Source organism: Somniosus microcephalus, chromosome 15 (assembly GCF_052327205.1).
Source record: "Somniosus microcephalus isolate GS21.2 chromosome 15, FLI_Smic_1.0, whole genome shotgun sequence".
Taxonomy (NCBI): domain Eukaryota; kingdom Metazoa; phylum Chordata; class Chondrichthyes; order Squaliformes; family Somniosidae; genus Somniosus; species Somniosus microcephalus.
Window position 1 is genome coordinate 47,491,703 of NC_141001.1, and position 7,223 is coordinate 47,498,925.

At 48.6% G+C, this 7,223-nt stretch overlaps 1 pseudogene; it reads left to right on the plus strand.

Moving 5' to 3' along the window:
- The first annotated feature begins 550 nt into the window (after positions 1–550).
- LOC147106707 (uncharacterized) lies at positions 551–3,269 on the plus strand (annotated as a pseudogene).
- The last annotated feature ends 3,954 nt before the right edge of the window (positions 3,270–7,223 follow it).

Sequence of the window (7,223 nt, forward strand, 5' to 3'; positions counted from 1 at the left end):
GCACCTCATTTTCAGGTATTCCTGGTGCTGCTCCTGGCATACTCTTCTACACTCCACATTGAACCAGGGTTAGTCATTTGGCTTGCTGTTTATGGAGCAATGAGGGATATGCCGGTACATGAGGTTACAGATTGTGGTGAAATACAATTCTACTGCTGCTGATGGCCCACGGCATCTCATGGATGCCCAGTTTTGAGCTGCTAGATCTGTTCTGAATCTATCTCGATTAGCATGGTGGTAGTGCCACACAATACGATGGAGGATGTCCTCAGTGTGAAGACAGGAGTTGGACCTAGAAATTGGATAAGGCTCAAAAATGGGCGGGGCATCGCCCAGCGCTATTTGCCTGCACCAGTTCAAAGTGGTACAGGCAGTACACAAACTTCTTGCTGCCTGCTCATTTACATGATTGCAGCGCTGATGTCAGCACTAAATGCGCTGCTGATTGGCTTAGTGCTCACCAGGGGTTCAATATTGGGTGCAGTCTATTGGCCAATAAAATTTGGCCAAGGCTCTCTGCACTACTTAAAGGAGAGGTGCTTTGTTGCAGATGCACCTCATTGTCAGTTTAAACAAAGCCGTAGCCCAACAGCTGAGGGGAAGGGCAAGGAGATTTTCTGATGCGGCACTGGAGGCCTTGGTATTAGGGATCTAAAGATGCCGTGAGGTCCTTTACCCACAGGGGGGCAGGAGGCCTTCAAGGCTGAACAGAAGCAGGATCTGGGAGAAGATTGCTCAAGCCGTCACTGCGACAAATGTTGTCCCCAGGACCTGGATCCAGTGCTGCAAAATGTTTAATGACCTCACACGACTGGTCAAGGTGAGTGAATGCATCATCAAATGCCATATCTCACCATCTGCACCAGAAGCCTCACACACTGCTCAATGCACCACACCACCATCACTCACCTACCAACAATCTCTAGCAATCATCACTCATACCTCACAATCATAGCTTCACTTCACCCTCACACACTTACCATTGCTGCAAGACTCACACCCACACCATTGCTGCAAGACTCACACCCACATCTTACACGGTACACACACTGCCAGCTATTCAACCATGGCAGGCACATCAACCAAACACATTGCATCACATTCACTGATACACTTTCCTTTCTCTTGCAGGCCAAGGTGGCGCACAACCACCAGGAGCACCTGCAAACGGCCGGTGGGCAAGACAGAATTGAGAACCTCACAGAGCTGGAGGAAGCAGTACTCATAATAATTGGAGCGGCAGTCACAGCGTCCGTGGCAAGCGGGGAAGTAAACTGCATTGCTGATGATGACGGTCTGCTCATACCTAATCCTTCTCATATCCCACTTTCGCCTCATCCCATAATCTTTTCTCACTTACAAGCTGCTGATGGATATCTTGCTTCTCCCCCTCCCTTCACCACAACCCAACCCTTGTGCATTTCTGCTTTCAGATACCCAAGAACTGCCAGCAACCCAGCCTGTCCCCAACATTGTAGAGGAGGAGAGTGAAGGAGAAGAAAAGGCACCATCCCTCGATCTGACACTCGCAGACACCAGCTCAGAAAATGGCACTGCGCGTACTTTAGAGGGTAGTATAGAGGCGGGATCTGCACGTGGTGAGCCACTGGGCACGAGTGGGTCGCAGCCAGGCCAGGGACAAAGGGTTGCTCAGGTTCCAGCTCCCCGAAGGGCGAGTTTACGCATGAATTCTGCTGCACAGGACTCAGAGGTTGACCTCAATGGGGCGGCCTTAAGAAGGGTGATGGGCATGCACACACAAATGCTTGGTGCAATGGCAAGCCTGCCAGCGAGCCTCTTGTCAGTGTCCAGGAGCAAGGAGGAGTCTGGCACCAACATTGCACGGGGTTTTGCGCAGAGCTTGGAGCCCATGATTTCCAGCATGGAAATGATGGGCAACTCCACGAGAGAACCTGTGGACCCAAACATGATACTGGATGTGATGGGCAATCTCACAGCTTCCATTGCAGCACAGGCGGAAGCGACACAACATCTCAGCGCTGCAGTGGAAGAGGAGACTATTTTCCTGCAGTCTCAGCTTGCTGCCACGCAAGCTCAGACTGCTGCCAACGTGGCTGGATTTGCGAATGTGGAAAGGGGCTTGCAGGGTGTTACGGCAGTCCAGCAATCTGTCCCAGATGGCTCGGAATGCTGAGGCACCGGCCCAGGGGGCTGGCAGTGGCTCTGTGGAGCAAGAACCTGCTGTCCTCTCTCAGGATGACAGCATTCCTACTCCCACCTCTCCCACTCCACCAGTGCCCTTGCTACTGCCTGTCATCCAGACTGCTGCTGCCCATGCCGAGGTCGCGCAACCACAGACGGGCCTACTAGGGCCAGAGCTGCTCGAGGTCGTCCAGCAAAGGCCATCCTGCAAGGCCATCTGTAGTCTCCCCCACTGAAAGTCAGCAGCCTTCCACCAGCCATGCTGCAGCCACTTGGGGGAGCACTTCGTAGGAGCACTAGTGTAGGAAACGACACATGAAAGACAGACACTAAGGGAATGCACAAGGGTGATTAGTTGACTTTGTTCTTTTGATTTGAATTTGATAAATTTATAAATTATGTTTGGAATGTGTGTTTTGTGGTGGCTCCCATTTCAGCTTTGTGTCCAGGACTGTGATGTTTCATGACAGAGGGATGGCAAGATGTGAAAGTGGTGAGCAACGGGGATCTGGGGTTTCATTCACTGGAACTAGATTCTGATGAGGCAATCACAGACAGCCCATCCGGAAAGGGGTTGTGCTGCTTGTCTCCTCCCTTCTTCCTCCTTCTCCTCCTCTTCCTCCTGAGGTGGTCTGGGAACTCGTGGTGACTGCCTGTTCATGATGACCAAGTTGTGAAGCAGACCACCACAAAATGGGACACCCGCTCTGGCGTGTACTGAAGGGCTCCTCTCGAGCGGTCAAGGCAGCGGAACCATTGCTTCAGTAGCCCGATCTGCTCAATGATGTTCCTGATGGCAGCATATTATAGTGCTAGCCTCGAGTGTTGCGGTGCCCACAAAGCCATGTGTGTGCAGTCGATGGCGCCCTGCACCATGGCGAAGCCTGTTGTGACCTCCCAGATACAGCGATGGACGGCAAACTGGGAGATGTTAGCTATGTCTCCCGCTCTAGACTGAAAGGATCTGGTGACGAAAAATTGAGGGCCACTGGGAGCACCGTCGTCGCCCTGCTCTGAGGCTGCAGGTCTGGTTGCAGGAGGTGGCAGAGTTCTGTGACCACCTCTTTGGTGAAGCAAAGCCTCCTAATACACTGCTCCTGGCTTAGGTGCAGGTAGGAGACGAGTTCCCTGAAGACACTCGGTGGGTAAGGCCTCCTGTTGAGAGCCCTCCTGCCCCTCCTCCCTCTGCGAGCAGCTTGTCCTCTTCTTCGCTGCCTCCAGTCCATCTCCCTGTCACACTCGACTGTGAGGAGGACTGCAAGTACAGCCCCTATGTCTGGGACAAGTGGTGTGAGCAGAACCCTTTAAATGAGAAGCAAGCGTTCTCCACTTGCAGCAACACACCTGTCACCTCAGCAACATAAGAACATAAGAACATAGAGCAGGAGTAGGCCATTTGGCCCCTCGAGCCTGCTCCGCCATTCAATAACATCATGGCTGAACTGGTCTTGGCCACAACTCCACTTTCCTGCTCACTCCCCATAACCCTTGACTCCATTATCGTTCAAAAATCTGTCTATCTCCACCTTAAATGTATTAAATGACCCAGCCTCCACAGCTCTCTGGGGTAGAGAATTCCAAAGATTCACGACCTTCTGAGAAAAGAAATTCCTCATCTTCGTTTTAAATGGGCGACCCCTTATTATGAAACTATGCCCCCTAGTTCTAGATTCCCCCACGAGGGGAAACATCCTCTCTGCATCTACCCTGTCAAGCCCCTTCAGAATCTTATGTTTCAATAAGATCCCCTCTCATTCTTCTAAACTCCAATGAATATAGGCCCAACCTGCTCAACCTTTCTTCATAAGACAACCCCTTCATCTAAGGAATCAACCTAGTGAACCTTCTCTGAACTGCCTCCAATGCAAGTATATCCCTCCTTAAATAAGGAGACCAAAACTGTACACAGTACTCAAGGTGTGGTCTCACCAACACCCTGTACAGTTGTAGCAAGACTTCCCTACTTTTATACTCCATCCCCCTTGCAATAAAGGCCAACATTCCATTTGCCTTCCTAATTACTTGCTGTACCTGCATGCTAATTTTTTGTGTTTCATGCACAAGGACCCCCAGATCCTTCTGTACCGTAGCATTTTGTAGTCTCCATTTAAATAATTTGTTTTATAATTTTTCCTACCAAAGTGGATAACCTCACATTTTCCCACATATACTCCATCTGCCAAATTCCTGCCCACTCACTGAACCTACCTATATCTCTTTGCAGATTCTTTGTGTCCTCTTCACAACTTACTTTTCCACTTATCTTTGTATCATCAGCAAATTTGGCTACATTACACTCAGTCCCTTCATCCAAGTCATTAATATAGACTGTAAACAGCTGAGGTCCCAGCACTGATCCCTGTGGCACCCCACTAGTTGTAGTTTGCCAACCTGAAAATGACCCATTTATCCCAACTCTCAGTTTCCTGTTAGTTAGCCAATCCTCTATCCATGCTAATATATTACCCCCAACAGCATAAGCTCTTATTTTGTGCAGTAACCTATTATGTGGCACCTTATCGCATGCCTTCTGGAAATCCAAATACACTACATCTACTGGTTCCCCTTTATCCACCCTGCTCGTTACATCCTCAAAGAACTCTAGCAAATTTGTCAAACATAATTTCCCTTTCATAAAACCATGCTGACTCTGCTTGACTGTATTATGATTTTCTAAATGTCCTGCTAATACTTCCTTAATAATGGACTCCAGCATTTTCCCAATGACAGATGTTAGGCTAACTGGTCTATAGTTTCCTGCTTTCTGTCTCCTTCCTTTCTTGAATAGGGGTGTAACGTTTGCGATTTTCCAATCCGCTGGGACCTCTCCAGAATCCAGGGAATTTTGGTAGATAACAACCATTGCATCCACTATCTCTGCAGCCACTTCTTTTAAGACCCTAGGATGCAGGCCATCAGGTCCAGGGGACTTGTCCATCTTCAGTCCCATGAGTTTGCCTAGTACTTTTTCTCTAGTGATAGTGATTGTTTTAAGTTCTCCCCTCCCTATAGCCCCTTGATTATCAATTATTATTGGAATGCTTTTAGTGTCTTCTACCGTGAAGACCGATACAAAATATTTCCGTTTCCCATTATTAATTCCCCAGTCTCATCCTCTAAGGGACCAACGTTTACTTTAGTTACTCTCTTTCTTTTTATATGCCTGTAGAAGCTCTTGCTGTCTGTTTTTATATTGCTTGCTAGTTTACTCTCATAATACATAGATACATAGATACATAGAAGATAGGAGCAGGAGTAGGCCATTCGGCCCTTCGTGCCTGCTCCGCCATTTAATGAGATCATGGCTGATCCTTTAATTCAGTATCCCGTCCCCTAATCTATCTTCTCCCTCTTTATTTTTTTAGTCGTCCTTTGCTGGTTTCTAAAAAATTCCCAATCCTCTGGCCTACCACTAATGTTCACATCATTGTATGCCTTTGTTTTCAATTTGATACCATCCTTAACTTCCTTAGGTAGCCACAGATGGTTCATTCTTCTCTTAGCGTCTTTCTTTCTCACTGGAATATATCTTTAGAGTCATAGGGCTGGATTTTGCTACGGGGGCAGGTTGGAGGTGGGAAACCCACATTCGGGCTTGTTGTCCCGCCTCCATGGAGATGTGGCCAACCCACTGGATTTTCCTCTGATTGACCTTGTTGAGCCCGCCCTGTGGGCTCAGCAGGCCAATTAAGGGCCACCCGGCAACAGGTGACGTCAGAGATTGACATTTCATCTGTCAAAAGCTTTTGGCACATGAAATATCAGTGTTTAACAGCTGTTTGAAGCTGTCAAGCACTGAAAAACTGCTAATTCAGCCTCAGTCCTTTCTCAGGATAACTTTAAAATCATTTTGCTGCAGAAACCAAGAAGCTGTTTTTTAAAAAAAGAATCGGAGCTTCTGTGGTTCTTGCAGCCGACTCCCGACACCGGAATGCAGGACTCCTGTAAAGGTAAGTAAAAGTAAGTTAAACTTATTTAAACACTTGCAAAACACTTACCTTTGCACTCCTGCACCCCTCACTCACCTGAACACTGGGCCTCTCGACCCCTCCAAGACCTCAGACCCACGTCCCGCCTCGAAAACTTTTCGTGGTTTGGAGCTGTCGGGAAGCCCACAAACCTGCAATAAAAATCGCGATTAGGCAAAAAACTACCTGTTAACTACCTGTTAACAGGCAGTTTAATTGCCTTTAATCCCTTCCCGCCTCTGGGAGTCGGGTTCCAGCACTTGTCGGGAACCCGACTCCTATGAAATTGACATGGAGGCGGGTTGGAGGCGGGATGGGGTCGGGACCCCCGGATCTCCGATTTTTATCGCCCGCACGCCTCCAACCCGACTCCAGGGGCTTAGGAAAATCCAGCCCATAGAGTTAGAGTTTTTACAGCACAGAAAGAGGCCCTTCGGCCCATCGTGTCTGCGCCGTCCATCAACCTCTGTCCAGTCTAATCCCATTTTCCAGCATTTGGTCCATAGCCTTGTATGCAATGGCATTTCAAGTGCTCATCCAAATGCTTCTTGAATGTTGTGAGGGTTCCTGCCTCTACCACCCTTTCAGGCAGTGAGTTCCAGATTCCAACCACCCTCTGGGTGAAAAAGTTCCTCCTCAAATCCTCTCTAAATCTCCTGCCCCTTACCCTGAATCTATGCCCCCTTGTTATTGACCCCCCTACTAAGGGGAAAAGTTCCTCTTTATCTACCCTATCTATGCCCCTCATCATTTTGTACACCTCAATCAGGTCCCCCCTCAGCCTTCTTTGCTCCAAGGAAAACAACCCCAGCCTGTTTAGCCTCTCTTCATAGCTGAGGCGCTCCATCCCAGGTAACATCCTGGTGAATCTTCTCTGCACCCTCTCCAAAGCAATCACATCCTTCCTATAGTGAGGCGACCAGAACTGCACGCAATACTCCAGCTGTGGCCTCACCAGCGTTTTGTACAGCTCCATCATAACCTCCCTGCTCTTATATTCTATGCCTCGGCTAATGAAGGCAAGTATCCCATATGCCTTTTTAACCACCTTATCTACCTGTTCCGCTGCCTTCAGGGATCTATGTACATGTA